Below are 15831 nucleotides of genomic sequence, written 5' to 3' on the forward strand. Positions count from 1 at the left end.
TGGCTCAGACACTAAGGTCAAGAATTAATAAATAGGCCCTCATTAAACTGAAAAGCTTCTGTAAGGCAAAGGACACTGTCAATAGGACAAAATGACAGCCTACAGATTGCGAAAAGATCTTCACTAACCCTTCATTTGACAGAGGGCTTATATCCAAAATATATAAAGAACTCAAGAAGTTAGACTCCAAAAAAACCAAAGAACCCAATAAAAAAAAATGGGGTATGGAATTAAACAAAGAATTCCTAACAGAGGAATCTTGAACGGCTGTGAAGCACTTAAGGAAATATTCAACATTCTTAGTCATTAGGGAAATACAAATCAAAACGACCCTGAGATTCCACCTTATACCAATCAGAATGGCTAAGGTAAAAAACTCAGGCGACAGTAGATGCTGGAGAGGATGTGGAGAAAGAGGAACACGCCTCCATTGCTTGTGGGATTGCAAACTTGTATAACCACTTTGGAAATCAATTGGGTAGGTTCTTAGAAAATTGGGAATAGTTCTTCCTCAAGACCCACTATACCACTCCTGGGCATATACCCAAAAGATGCCCCACTATATCACAAGGAGACTTGCTCAGCTATGTTCATAGCAGCTTTATTGGTAATAGCCAGAAACTAGGTGTCCCTCAACTGAAGAGTGGATAAAGAAAATATGGTACATCTACACAATGGAATATTATTCAGCTATTAAAAATAAAGACATCATGAAATTTGCAGGCAATTGGATGGAACTCACGATTATCATCCTGAGTGAGGTAACCCAGACCCAGAAAGAATCGTATGGAAGGAACTCACTTATAACTGGAGATTAGCCATAAAGTACAGGATAACCATGCCTCAAGCCAAAAAACCCAAAGAAACTGGGTAATGAGGAGGGCCCAAGAGAGGATGTGTGAATCTCACTCAGAAGGGGAAACAAAATAGTCTTTGGAGGTGGATGGAGAGGGGGAACTGGGTAGGAGAGGGGGTGGGGAAGGGAAGGGGGGATGGGGGATGGGATCAGGTGTGAGAGGAAAAGGGAGTGAGAATGGAAACCGGTGGGGAGTGCATCTTTGGGACTAGCTGGAGACCTGGGATTGGGGAGACTACAGAGAGTTTATGGGGGAGACCCTAGATGAGATTCCTACCTTCGGGGGATATAAAGACCGAAATGACCACCTCCTGTAGCCAGGCAGGACTTCCAGTGAAGGAGGGAGACATCAACCAACCCACAAAACCTTCAGCCCCAAATCTGTCCTGCCTACGAGATGTGCAGGGATAAAGTTGGAGCAGAGACTGAGGGAACGGCCAACCAATGACTGGCCCACCTTTAGATCCACCCATGGGAGACAGCCATCCCCCCGACACTTAATGCTACTCTGGTATGCTTGCAGACAGGATCCTAGCATAACTGTCTTCTGAGAGGTTTCATCCAGCAGCTGATGGAAACAGATGCAGAGACACACAGCCAAACATCAGACAAAGCTCTGGGAGTCTTGTGGGAGAGTGGGGGATAGAACTGAGTGAGTCAGAGAGGTCAGGGATTCCACAAGATGACCTACAGTGGCAACTAACCTGGGCCCATGGGGACTCACAGAGACTGACCCACTAGCCAAACAGCATGCAAGGGCTGGACCTAGTCCCTTCCCCCCCCCCCACCCCCCCCCACACGCTGGTAGCAGATGTGCATCTTGGTCTTCATATGGGTCTCCTAATAACTGGAGCAGGGCTGTCTCTGATTCTGTTGTCTGCCACTGGATTTCCCTTACCTGGAATGCCTGGTTGGGCCTCAGAGGGAGAGGATGTGCTTAGTCCAGCTGGGACTCCAAGTCCCAAAAGGTGCTTCCCCTTCTCTGAGGAGGAAGGGAGGGGATAATGAGGAAAGGACTTACAGGGAAGGGGGTTGAGAGGAGGGGGGGAGGGAGCTGCAATTGGGATGTAAAGTAAATAAAAATAAATAAATAAAAAGGGTATATGTTTTTGGACTTGACCCAGCAAATAGTCCCCTCTTGTCAACTCACAACCCACCACCAGGGACAGTCATGCCATCTGGACACCTGCTGGACCCAGGGCCTCCAACACCTAATCTGCTTTGTAATAGCTAGCTCCAAGTGAGTAGTCAGCCATGAAGCCCTTGAGATGGCCCTTTGAGTGTTCTGAGTTATGGCAACAGGGCTGTGACCCATGTGGGCTGCTTAGAAGGAAGGTTCCAGTCTGGGGTAGGTGACCTTCTCTAGAAAGCCGGTATCTGCCCGGGTTTTCTCTTGAGCCCCTAATACCTGGCCTAGCTCCTGCCTTCCCATTTCCAGTGCCTACTTAATCCTAAACCTAATCCCATGACCAGGGCTTGTCCACTAACAGGCACTTTGGCCTTCACCACACAACTCTTGCCTGCTCCCAGAAAAGCCAGGGAACTACCTCAGCAACCCTCAGAGACTGAGCAAGATGGCTTGTGACCCACCCCTCCTCAGCCTGCAGCAGAAGCTCCCTGAGCTAAGTGCTCTTCTTACGGGTACCCTGTGTGTCGGGGTACAGGACTGGGCCCCGGAGACCCCCGGGCCTGCCGCCTCCTTCTCCCCTTACCCACAGTGCCATCTCCCTCAGCCCTCCTCCCTATCCATGGAACTTCGATCCATTCATCTTGGGGCCAAGGCAGCAGACAGACAAGGTCAGGGTGGTCACAGTGAAAAAGCACTGGGAGATATTGGCCTGTGACAAGGTCAACCTCTAAATAGGTTAAACCCCCATGGAACAGCAGGTAGCTGGCTATACCCCTGGTTAGCCCCAGGAGGGGGCTCGCAGGGCAATGACTAGCTTCAAACTCTCTCCTCTCCCCGCCCCACAACCTCCCTCACCTCTCTCCAGTCTCAAATCACTCATGGGGGCTGGCTGTTCCTTTGGAGACAGGTTCCCAGGCAACATGACTAGGCTGGGCTACGTCGGCTGTTTCAAACGAAAGGCCCTTGCCCACTGTCTCTGTCCAAGACCCGCACCCAGCTACACCCACCGCCAGCAGCCAGCTTCTTAACAAGCTCGACACGCCCCTTGAGATGGGTCGCAGCCGCAGCCGGGCTTCAGTGACCCTGTCCCTCTAGGGGCCAATGAACTCGAGACTGCTCACACAACTCCTCCAGGCCCTTCTGCACCTCAGTGATCTAGACCCGCAGCCGGCACTACAGGGTTCAGTCCCTAGGAAGGGCGCAGAGCAACGCAAATGGGAAAGGAAGCCTGGAGGGTTTCCGGTGATGGGTGACTGGGAGGGGCGGGGACTCACAGGGGACGGGTGGATCTGAGTCGCATGTCCCGCCCTTCCCCCCCTCCCCGCCTTTGTCCGGGCGGAGGCTCCGGGAATCCCCGCCCCTATCACCGAAGCAAATAACAGCGCCACACCCACCAGCTCTTTCAGGGCGAAGGCCACGACCTTCCTGGAAAGCACTTGGCTACAAATGACAGTAGGCGGGCGCTGGCACCCCTCGTCATCCTGTGCACCCACAGTTCCCGCAGGAGATGAGCCCCTGGACAGTGCATGCCCTTTCTTGTGTGCCTGGGCTCGGGTTGGAGTGTGTGGGTCCACCACTTTGAGACACAGTGCAGCGAGCCCTCCGCTTGAGACCTAGTTGCGTTGCAACGCGGAGTTGGGGCGCGCGGGGCGGGGGCGGGGGGTGTCGCACCACACCCACTACGTCTCCTTGGAGTCCGGTTCCTATTTTTTACTAGTTATATTGTTTTGAGCCTGGACTGCAACCTGGAGGACACCCGCTGAGATTCCCCCGTTCTTGTGTCCCAGGACAAAGCATCAGAAGCAGACCACGTGAATAGTGATAAGAATAGAGAATTTATTATAAGAAAAGCACTTCCGAGAGTGGAAGTGGGCTAAAGTGCTGGGCCAGATCCAAGGCTCAAAGGCTTCCTGCCAGGGTAGTCCTTCATTCACAGGTCGTTAACATTGTATCCACCTTTTCCCTGCATTCCTAGATCCTGGGCTTGGGTTTTTCTCCGCACTCTATTCTGGGAGCTGTAGCCCAAGTAGGGAAGGGTTAGCAGTCTTTCCGCCTTTGGTTGCTCTTTCTTCTTTTACTTTTATTTATTTGGTGGAGGTGGGGATGGCGTGGGTATGTGGAAGTCCGAGGACAAGGTTTGGGAAGTCAGTTCTTGTCTTTCATCCTGTTGTTCCTGAGGGCTGAACTCAGCTCTTCAGACTTGACAGCAGGTGCCTTTACCTGCCTGCTGGCCCGCTGGCTTCTTTTATTATTAATCTAAAGTGTCCCTTGCTACACCTCTGTTCTAAGCAATCTAGGGATGGAGCCTCAGGCAGAACTCAGGGAAACTGTTTTCCCCAGCTGTGATAGTCCAGGGTAGCCTCGGTAGTTCAGGGATGCTGACAACTTCCTGGGGTCACTTGTTTACTGCCAAGATTCCTGCTTGAGCTTCCAGAAGTGCACACTGTGGCAGCGAGATTGATATCTCTGTAACATAGCTTTTCCCTACCTCCCCAGTGAGTCTGGTGGTTCTGGGTCCCCCTGACCCATGCACAGCAACCACAGGTGGAGTGTGGGGGAGAAAGAGATAGCACTCGGTCCTAGGTAAGCCCCAGATCCCTGGCTCAGCTGCTGTCCAGATAACAGTGGCCCTTGTTGGCCTGCTAGAGTGGAGGCTAGTACCAGCCCCGGGTGTCTCCAGCAGAGAAGGCCCCGCCCCCGCCGCCTAGGCAGCCGGGGCAGGCACATTTTCCACTCACCCTTGGCCCTAACTATTAATAGTGCACTCTCCCTGCAGGAGCCGCTATAAATAGCCCCCAGCCCCCTACACAGGCCCATTCAGGCGCCTGCCTTGCCTGCCACTGGGATGCATACAATCACCCACACACACTGCACACTGTGGCTCAGAATCATCCACTGGGCATGCTGCCCGCTCTTGGCTCCTCCAGGGCCAGGCACATGGAGAGGGCACCCCCACCTCATCTGGCTTCCAGAAAGACCAGACTCTGTCTCTGCCCCCCCTCAGGGTCCACCCACAGCCAGGGAGGACTTGTCTTCATCTCTATATCTGGGCCTGGAGCTGGCTTGGCTTCCTTTGCCCCTGAATTTACTCCATTAGGGACAGAGTGGAGCACTCTCTGACCCCACTGTGAAGCAACTGGAAGGCGACCTGAAGGCACACCTCCCTGAAGGAAGGGCCTGGGTTTTCTGCCCCTTCCCAGGGGACTGCCCACCACACAGACACAAGGCTTCCTGCTCTGAAAACTGCTAAGTCAGGCCATGAGGGCCACTGAGTCCCACCAAATCCTAAGGGGCATAGGGTCAACCATCTAAGTTCACCCCAAAGCTGATCAAGTCTCCTCCTTTCCTGTAGAGTGGGTACCTTCAAATTCCTGTGCTTTGTCTCCTCCTCGGGCCTTACCATGGCAGGCAAACTGAACCCTTGCTCAGTTCCCTGGTAAAGGGTGGCTGTTTGGCCTAGGAGCCCGCATGCTAGACTGCTCTCTGACTGCCTGGGCCTGGTGGCTGGTGGTGACAGGCGTCAGGGTGGGGGATTTGGGGGATGCTGGTATTGTGTAGAGAGGAAAAGAAGAAAACAACCCTGTTTACGGAAAAGGAACGCCAGTGGCCAGTGGCCTTCCTGGAGGGACAGAGGTCTTTTGTTGGAAAAACAGGAAGCCAGGATTTCCAGGACCTGCCAGGCCACTCGCAGGCCACTTGCCCCAGCTTCCGTCCATTCTCATAGCCCCCGCCAGTCATCAGCTGCTCTCTTGTCCAGCTCCTTCTGGTCCACTCCTCTGCCCGATGCTTAGGCCTCTAGCTTTCAGGCAGAGCTGTCTGCCAAAGCTCACAGCATGGAGACAGGACTCCCGGTCAGAGGGACAGGTACCATACAGAACACCTGATGCCCACCTTTCTCACAGCTGTGAACCTGACAGGCACAGCCGTCCTCTTGATACCATCATTCGTGGGCAACCACTCTGTGCGGGAAGCCCACTGAGAGACCAGCCACAAGCCTGAGAAATGTGTGTATAAATGTGTGTATGTGCAAGTGTAGAGTGTGAGTATAAGCTGGGCAGTGGTGGCTCACGCCTTTAATCCCAGCACTTGGGAGGCAGAGGCAGGCAGATTTCTGAGTTCTGAGTTCGAGGCCAGCCTGGTCTACAGAGTGAGTTCCAGGACAGCCAGAACTACACAGAGAAACCCTGTCTCGAAAAAACAAAAAAAAAAAACAAAAAAAAAAAAACAAAAAAAAAAAGAGTGTGTGTGCGCGTGCATGTGTTCTGTGAGGTCCCATAGTTGAGGATGCCCCTAAAGGCAGCTGTGAGCTGAATCAAGGAGTAATACCACAGCATAGGGCAGTCTCACAGAGGAGGGCTGGGAATGGGAGTGGAAGGAGAGGTTGTTAGTTGTTAGAAGTCCGACCTGCAGTTCAGAACAGACCACTCCAGACCACACAGTTCCAAGGGGGAGGAGGTTTATTCAGGAGATAGGGCAAAGGTGGGAGAAGAAGGTAGAAGGATAAGAGAGAAGAGAAGTAGAGGCAGGCCATGACCACGTGGAGAGAGAGGAAGGGGGGGAGGGGACAGAGAGGCAAGAGGGTAAGAGAGAGGGTAAGAGAGTAAGATATTAAAAGTAAGAGAGTGAGGAGGGGGCAAGCAGCCCCTTTTATAGTGGGCCAGGCCTACCTGGCAGTTGCCAGGTAACTGTGGGGAGGAGCATACCTGGCTGTTGCCAGGTAACTGTGGAGGTGGAATACTAACAGAGGTGAGCTATACAGGAGACAGGAGACCAAAACAACAAGAAGCCCATGGAATACACACATGCACGGTGTGCACGCACTCACACACACACATACACACACACATTCATACTTACTGAATGTCAGATAGGTCCTGATCCTGGATCAGTGGCCATGTGTTCCGCTACCCATGCCAACACTGGGTGACAGTTCACATGCTGCTTGCTATTCAGTGGTTTACCCATCGCAGCATGACCAAGTGTCCATTCACACGTTGGCCATGTACCAATACCACGCATCAACCCAAGCGTGTTCAGCCTCTTCCCCTTTGCACATACACAGCACAGGCATGTTTGTGTAAACACACACACACACACACAGAAGCACAGACAACTCACCTGCCATCAGTTAGCAGCCCCTCCTCCATTTGTCCCAAGATCAGTTGCTCCCAACCCTAACACTACCTGCCAGGGAGGCAAGAGATTGCAGCGCCTCCCTGCCTCTAACAAGAGCACTGAGTCCAGCTGCCCTGTCAGGGTCACCCTACCCAGACAGCTGTGAGGCACTGTGAGGTGCCTGGCACTGCAGAATGGGGACAAGCAATGTTGTGTGGACTGACTGCTAGCGGGATGGTTCTCCGACATGGCTAGGAAGGCTCTCAGATGCAGCCCCTCCACTCACTGGCCTCTCTACTTTATCTGCATGTCCATCTCGGTGACCACTGAAGACTTCTTGTGCCAAGTCTAGGTGAGGATTGGGCTGTATTGCTGATGAGGAGGTGGGGTGCTCCTCTGGGTCAGGGGTGGGGTTCACTGGGGCCTGGCTGATCTCCCTCCCCTCATTCTCGCACCTTAATTCTGTGGCCTTCTCAAGGTGTTAGAGAGGGAGCCTTCTGATAGCTGGAGCCACTGGCCACGTCAGGCAGCTACTGAGAAGGATAAGAGTGGCAGAGCTGGTGGGGTTTGCTATGAGAGAAGCAGGAGGAGTTCACAGTGAAGGCAGAAGGCCAGATGGGCTGGACGGCAGGCAGTTTGGACATATTGACCTTGATGTCGCCTGAAGAACAGCTCAGAGAATGTCACCTTTGTTTGGGGTGGGAGAGCTGAGGACTGCAAAAAACTGCTACTGTATAGGTCAAGGTTCCTGGTCCAACTCTAGTACTCATGGTCCAGATGCAGCGTCCGTGGTGCCAGCTGTGTGTTATGGTCCTTGTGCCTAGTCCTCTGTGGTTTTTGAATGTTCTACAGCCTTCTCCCCATCATCCAAGGCCCCCTTCATGTCAATGTCCCCTATTGTCTTGTAGAGGGGACTCATTAGCCACACTAGGCCAGACATATAGTAGGTACTCAGTGATATGTGCTATGATCCATGTGGGCCCTGATGTCATGGGTGGGCCCATCCCTCCTGAGCTTTCCGAAGTCCAAGGATCTGTGTGCAGAAATGAGCACAGAAGCCAGAAACCTACAGTATTTGAGAAAAGGAAGGGAAGTCAGAGCCATCCTCTATGGCATATACTTGTCAAGAGGGAATCCTGGAGTTCCTTCTGGAAGTGTCACTTGGGCCAGCACAACAGCAGGACTAGCCATAGTCATGAGCAGAGCAAGTGAGTGAGGAGTGGTGAATAAATGAATGGGAGAATAGTAAAGAATTAGTAAATAATAAATGAAAGATGGAATGAATGAATGAAGGAGTAATGGGTGAATGAATGAAGGAGTAATGGGTGAATGAATGAAGGAGTAATAGGTGAATGAATGAAGGAGTAATGAGTGAATGAATGAGGGTAAGTGAATAAATGAGTGAGCAAACAAACGATGAATGAGTATGAGAGAGTGAATGAATGAGTGTGAATGAGAGATTGAGAGAGTGAATGAATGGCATTGTGTACACCAATGTACCCCCCTCTCCCCCTCCCCAGGTCCTCGTTACAAACCCCAGGTCCCTTGCATGGAGGCCCCATGCAGCAGAGGCCGTGTGTGGGAAACAAGAAACAGACCAGGGCGCTTAGCACATTAACTCTGGGGCTGCACGCAGCGCCTGGGTGTCTGGAGTGGCTGAGGCCGCCGCCTCCTGTTTCTGAAGACACAAAGCTGCAGCTGTTCATGGGCCACAGTGAGCCCCATGAAGGGTGGAAGGGTGGCAGTGTGTGTGTGTGTGTGTGTGTGTGTGTGTGTGTGTGTGTGAGAGAGAGAGAGAGAGAGAGAGAGAGAGAGAGAGAGAGAGAGAGAGAGAGGCAGAGGCAGAGGCAGAGAGACAGAGAGACAGAAAGACAGAAAGACAGAGATAGACAGAATAAAGAAAGAGAAACAAAGACAGAGACAGACAGGAGGGGGGGAGGGAATGAGTCACTTTTTTACCTCAGACCTCCCCCTTTCTGGTCCCATACCCCAGCCTCAGCCTCACCACAGCTCTCTCCACTAGGGTCTCTGCAGTCCCTCATAGAACTGAGAAAACATGAGTCCTGGCTTTTCAGTGCAGGGTCCCAGGTCTCAATCCAGGGATCTCTGTAGTGTAAGCACCTAGAACTCCAGAACCAGCAGCCAGCAGTAGTCCACAGGGACAGGATCATAAGGTATGTGTGCATGCAGGCTGCAGAGTGCCTGGTCCTCAGAGCTGTCCTGGGAAATGGGCTAATGACCCATCCAAAATGTTCACTGCTCCCAGGACCCTGAAGGCAAAAACCCCTATGAGAGTTTGCCTTCCATTCCATACTGGGTCCTGTAGCCCTTCAGACCACCACAGCCCAACAGACCCTAGGTTGTGGGGGATCTCAAGATGAAGAAAGGCAGCTAAACCACAGCTGGGGTTCAGACCCACTCAAACTGGGCGATGATGAATGGATATTGGGTCACTCAAGTCACTCACATAGCAGTGAAGTAGAGCTGGACACTGGCCTTAGCCTGTCAGGTGAGGTAGGAAAAGGAGTGACAAGTCCAGAACTAGTGACAGCTCCTGAGCTGAACTGGAGCTATCACTGGAGCAAGGGGGGGGGGGGTGCTGTAGGAAACAGTTGGGGGGGAGGAGCAGATGGGCAAACAGAATGTGTCCTCAGGGGGGCACATCAAAAACACCACTGTGAGAAGGAGGGGCTTGGGGTGAGGCTCACTTAATAAATCCCTTGGTGAGCAAGCATGGGCACCTGAATTCAACCTTCCAGTATCCATGTGAAGAAAACAAAAACAACAAAACGTGTGTGGTGGTGCCTACTTCTAATGCCAGGCCAGAAGAGGCCGAGACAGGAAGATCCTTAGGGCTCAATGACCACCCAGCCTAGGTTACATGAGTTCTGGGTCTCAGTGAGAGAGCTTGTCTTAAATAAAGTGGATGGTTGTTATGGGATAGAGACCTCAACTGATGTCCTAGGTCTACCAAGGGAGGTGGGCCAAGAGGGTGGGTCGAGGACCTGTGTGCTGGCCACAGAGGCAGTATGAAAGCTAGCCTGACACACCCTCTGTACGTGGCGTGTGGGGGTCGGGTGATGAGAGTAAGCTCAGCAAGACCTGAAGTGGGGTGGGATCAGGAAGGCGTATCGGTCAAGAGAGATTTAGGGGACTGTGGTCTAAATCTATAGTCAAACGCCACTTCATACCTACAGTGAAGCTGGCGGCGCGAAATTGGAAAGGGTCAGTGACGGTGAGCTGACTCACAGGGCGGCTGCCATGATTTAGATGGCCAGTCACAGGTTCCTCTGCAGAGGCCCTCTGTTTTGGGGCAGCTCCAGCACGGTTCCCAAGATCTGGTCATTCACAAGCAGAACTGTAATGGCTCATAGCTCTAAAAGCCAGGGAGATTCTGAGTTGGGGTGCAGAAATCTGGTGAGGGCTTTCTCTCTGTTACCCCAGGGTAGAATGCAGAAGGCAAGAGACAAAGGCAGAGAGACAAGGGAGAGGAGAAAGAGGATAGAGAAGAACAGGAGAGGGACAGAAGCCAATGAGCAGGGGGAGGAGCCAAATTAGTCCGGTTGCCAGGAACCCAACCCCATGACAATGACATCAATCCATCCTTAAGGCATGCCTTGGGCCTCATCTCAGCATCACCCAATTGGGGGCCAAGCTTCCCACATTCCAATTTTAGGGACACATCCAGGACACAGAGCTATGTGGCCCAGCCATCCCTCTTCTAGAGCTATAATATGGAAAACTATACAGATACTCAGACGCTTCACTACCCAGCTGGGTTCACACACAGCAGGGCCACCTGCCACAGTCATGATATGGAAGTGTTGCAGGGTGTTTGATCACATTGTGAATTCCAAGATTGAACTGGAAAAACCTGTTTCTTGTTATGGTGTGGCTCAGCCCTAGTGCACACCCTTAATCCAAGAATTTTCTGTAAGTAGGATCAAATAAAGTCAACCATAGGTCAAGAGGTGGAGCAAGCAACTGATCGACAGGGAGTAAACATAGGCAAACACAGGAAGTAGAAAGGAGGGACTTTGAGTTGAAGGGTATTTGAGACACCATGGAGAAAGAGACATTGGTGGAGTGGGAAGGTCAGCCGGGTGCTCTCTTCGCCTCTCTGAGCTAGCAGGCTTTCACCCCAGCATCTGGCTCCTGAGTCTTCATTGGTAAAAGAGAATGTTTGGGATTTTGATTTTGAAAATCACCATAGGGCCGGGCAGTGGTGGCGCACGCCTTTAATCCCAGCACTTGGGAGGCAGAGGCAGGCGGATTTCTGAGTTCGAGGCCAGCCTGGGCTACAGAGTGAGTTCTAGGACAGCCAGGACTACACAGAGAAACCCTGTCTCAAAAAACCAAAAAAAAAAAAAAAAAAAAAAAGAAAAGAAAATCACCATGGAAGCAACTCAATGTCCAGGGCATATGGGTGGATTGAGCCAGGCAAGGCACACATCGACACAACAGAATATGATTCAGCCTTGAAAAGGAAGAAAACTGTGATAAGTGATCTGTGGAGCTGGGCGTGGTCAGAGAAGCAAAAGGAAAATATTGGGGGTTCTGGAGCAGTCATATTCATGGAGACATAAAGCAGGGTGGTAGCTGCTGGAGCAGCTAGGGTTGGGGCCAGGAGTTATGAAATAGGCACAGAATTTGAGGTTTTTCAGTGGGATGATGGTGGTGATGGTTGGATTGCGAATGTGCCCGGTGACATGAACTGTAGACTCAATAATGGTGAAAAAGCAACCTTGATGCTATTCGTGTATTACCACAGCCAAAACAAAATAGCAACACCTGCAGCCTCCTGCTTAGAGCTAGACACACATGGAGGTGGGGCCACAAGATCTCAGCAATCCATCCTGCACGGCTACTGAAAATTTGCCTTTTACTCAGAAGCCAGGAGGAAAATTAAGTTTAAGGATAGCTAACAGAGTCATCTAACCTGGGCCCTTGGAGCTCTCAGAGACTGAACCACCGCAGAGCACACACGGGTTGGACCTAGGCCTGTCCACACATACGCGGCAGATGTGCAGGCTGATCTTCATGTGAGTCCGTAACTGAAGCGGGGGCTGTCCAAAAAGCAGTTGCCTGTCTGTGGGATATGTTCTTCTAGCTGGGCTGCCCTGTCTAGCCTCAGTGGGAAAGGATGTACCTAACCCTGCAGAGACTTGATGTGCTGGGGTAGGGGGATATCCAGTGGGGGCCTCCACTCTCTTAGAAGAGAAAGGGGGAAGGATTATGGAAGGGGTGACCCTAGGAGTCAGGGTGAAAAGTAAATTTAAAAAAATGTTCACAGCATTAGGAAGGTTGAGAACCACTGATTTAGACTAACATTATATGACAGAAAGTATCATGACAAGTTGAAACCATTGAAAAGAAAAAGGAAAGTCTGTGTATTTTAATACCCACAGTGCCATTTTCCCCTAATTCTTGAAGAAGAGACCTGGAATTTGAGGACTATGAGTTTCTAGTGAACAATATCGCTATCCCCCATATGGCCAAAGGCTGGGACAAGCTAGATGCTATGAGGTGAGTTGCCTGCTGTGCCTTTTGCAAACTTAAATCTGGCCCCTTGGGGAAGGAGTGGCCGAAGTGACCTGGAGCAATGTGTGGGTACAGTGACCTCGTAAAGGCCATGAACCATAGAAGAAAGTCAGGGGCACTTTAACACCTACTCTTCTGTAGGGCAGGCTTGCCAGGCAGATCACGCCCCTGGCTCACTCTGATGACCTAGGACACTGAACAGTTTAAGCATATGTGTTTCTTTGGTGCTAGAGAGAGGGCTGAAGTCCTTGTGAATGCTAGCAAGCTCTCGGCCACCTAGCAACACTCTAGCCCCACGGTGTACATTCTTAATGATATCTTTGTCCACCTCTGTTGCCATGGACTTGGAGCTCAAAGGTTTCTCACAGGAACCAAGACTCAGGGGGCTCCACCTCCGAAGGGGCTTCAGTTACCCTTAAGCAGCAGGTTTCTGCAGATCTCTATCTTCTATCTTGACTCATGCCCAAAGCCTTCCCATATTGGCTATTGTCCACACTGTCCTGTCCTTCTGCATCTCAGAAGGAAAAGGCCTGGGACCTGTTCAGAGTTCACTTCCCTGCCGTTAGCCCCAGACCCACAGGATAGAGCATGGCCAAGCATTGTGGCACACATACCTTTAATCGCAGCACTCAGAAAGCCGAGTATGTGGATCTCTGTGAGTTCAAGGCCAGGGTCATGGGGAAAGCAGATGGACTATTGCCAAGAGTACTGCCCTGGTTAGAAGACTCTTCTTGGCCTGCAGCTCCCTACACCAGCTGAGGTGCTGGGCAGTGATGCCCCTGGGCCTGGGATGTTGACTCTTCCCTGTCCTCAAACTGGCCAAAGCCCTCCCAATTGACCTTCAGGTGAGGAGACACTCTGGGGTCTAAAGAAGAGTCTAAACTCTGACTGTGGTACATGGTTGGCCTTCAACTGAAGCAGAATGACAGGGCTGAAGGTTTGGGGACTGGCAGTGTGTCGGTACAGGTCTCTGGCAGGCAGAGGTACTTGATATTAATGGCCAGGCTCAGTGTGGCTCTAAATTGAGCCTTTTCTAGATGCAGGTGAGTGTTATGGGCCTGTGGGATACACCTCACCTCCATATAAATATGTACAAGGACTTCCTAGGAACCTAAATGCCATTCCTCCTATGGCCCTGCCAAGCCCCTCACCCCTGCACCAGGGTCACTATTGTCTAGCACAGGTGGGATGTAGGCCTGCTATATCAAGAGTCCCTCTCCCCTGCAGTAGATGACAGTTGAGGGACATCCCTTTACCAGAGGGTCCCCAGTTCATCTTATGCCTGCCCTGGGCTTGGTCCTGCTCACCAGGATGTGAGGCTGCTACAGCCTTAGTGTCCATCCTGGTTACTGCCCAACCCGGCCCTCAGTATGACCACATGGCATCCTGACACCAAGAGGGAAGGAGCAAGGTTTTAGGTCTCCCATCCTTCAAGAGTGGAGCACACTCCTTTGGTGGTCAAGTTGCCTGGGGAGTCCATACTTAGCTAGTTCTGGGCCCCAGTGCTGATAATATTCAGCTTCTGAACCAAGTATCTTATAGGACCAGGGTGGATGGGCATGAGACACTGGCTGGGGGACAGGCACACTCTTGCCATCTTGTGGACCCAGGCAAATACCAAGTGCATACTGTCTTGCCCCCAGAAGAACCTAGGCACCTGATGTGAAGAGGGGCAAGTGGTTGATCTGTCCCAAAGAGAAGCTTTAAACTCTCCTTCCAGAAACCCATCTTGGGGGGAGCCCTCAGAGACTCCCCAGTGGCCAGGCACCTAGCTCTTTGAGAAGCTGCCCAGTTCATCTCAACAAACTTTTGTTGTTGTTTTTTTAATTAATTGTGTGTGTGTGTGTGTGTGTTATATTTGACCGAGGGCTCACATACCACGACATACATATGGAAGTTAGAGAACAACTTTTGGAAGATAGTCCTCTCCGTCCACTGTGGGCTTCAGGTACCAAACTCAGATCATCAGGCTTACAAAGCAAGCACTTGTAGAACCAGCCCCCACCAGTTTCATCTACAGCGGCTCTAGGACCCAGAATCTCAGTGTTTTCCAGTACATGTGGATGCACAGGCTTTCTCTCATGAAGCAGCCTTGTCCAGACTCCAAGCACTGGCATCTTAAGCTTGAGGGTATTGGAGCACCTTGGTAGGAGTCTCAGCCTGTGCTGTCATGGGAGGCCCCGGAGCATGTGTCTTGGGAGGCTGGCAATACTCTTTTCCCATTATTCCTTTTAGGGTCTGTCTCTCCCATAGTCTTGGGTTCCACTGAAGGTACTATGTCAGTAGGTAGCAAGGTGATTCAGATGTCTAGCATTGTGGAGGCCATTTCTACAGCTGCTAGAGAAGTGACAAGAAATATAAGGGATTCTGGGGCATCTTTTCTAGCTTCAGATCCTGGGAACAGCCCTGCCATTTGCCACCTTAGCACTGGATCCCTTCCAACCCCATTTAGAAACTCAACAGGGGACACTCCTCCGGTCTCTGTGGGACGACAATTCCATCTTGTCCTTCCTGACTCCCAGTCCCGGCCAGGGACCTTTTCAGTGCATGTTGGGGACCCAGCCACCCTGTCGTAGAGCAGATCTGGGCCAGGTCATGGGAGAGCTGGGTGTGGGCAGGATGTCTGGCAGAGTGATGGCTGAAGCCAGTCACTGTCCAGAGAGAGCCAGTGCCCTGGAGGGGCCTCAGCAGGGATTGGAGCTAGGCCTGACAAGTTTGGCCTCTGTCACAAGCATAGCATCCAGAGACAGCACATGGCTGCAGCTGGGTCCCCAGGGCCAGAAAGGACAGCCAGGATAAAGTGGAGGTGCAAGGCCCCACTTCCAAAGGGCTCTGGAAATGTCTGAGGCAGCAGAGAGAGGCTTTGGGGAGCACCCAGCACAAGAGACTCCTGCGTGCTATGTAGAGGGCTCTGTGGAAGCCACAGGGACAAGCTCGGCACGTGTCCTGGCCAGGCTACTTTCCCTGCTGGCCCCAAGCCACGGCCAGTTGGGGACACAGTGTGCAGAGGGAACAGGGTGTGTGTTTGCTCAGGGCGCCTGGAGCCCGGCATGGGACAAGGGCCCATTGTGTCCGCAACCATCCTGCCTACTCCTGCCCCACTGGCCCATCCATGGTGCTCCACCTCCATCTCTGCCCTGTGACCCCTCAGCACTGTCCACAGTACCCTCCCCTCTCGGCATGCATTCGT

Source organism: Arvicanthis niloticus, chromosome 13, assembly GCF_011762505.2.
Source record: "Arvicanthis niloticus isolate mArvNil1 chromosome 13, mArvNil1.pat.X, whole genome shotgun sequence".
Taxonomy (NCBI): Eukaryota; Metazoa; Chordata; class Mammalia; order Rodentia; family Muridae; genus Arvicanthis; species Arvicanthis niloticus.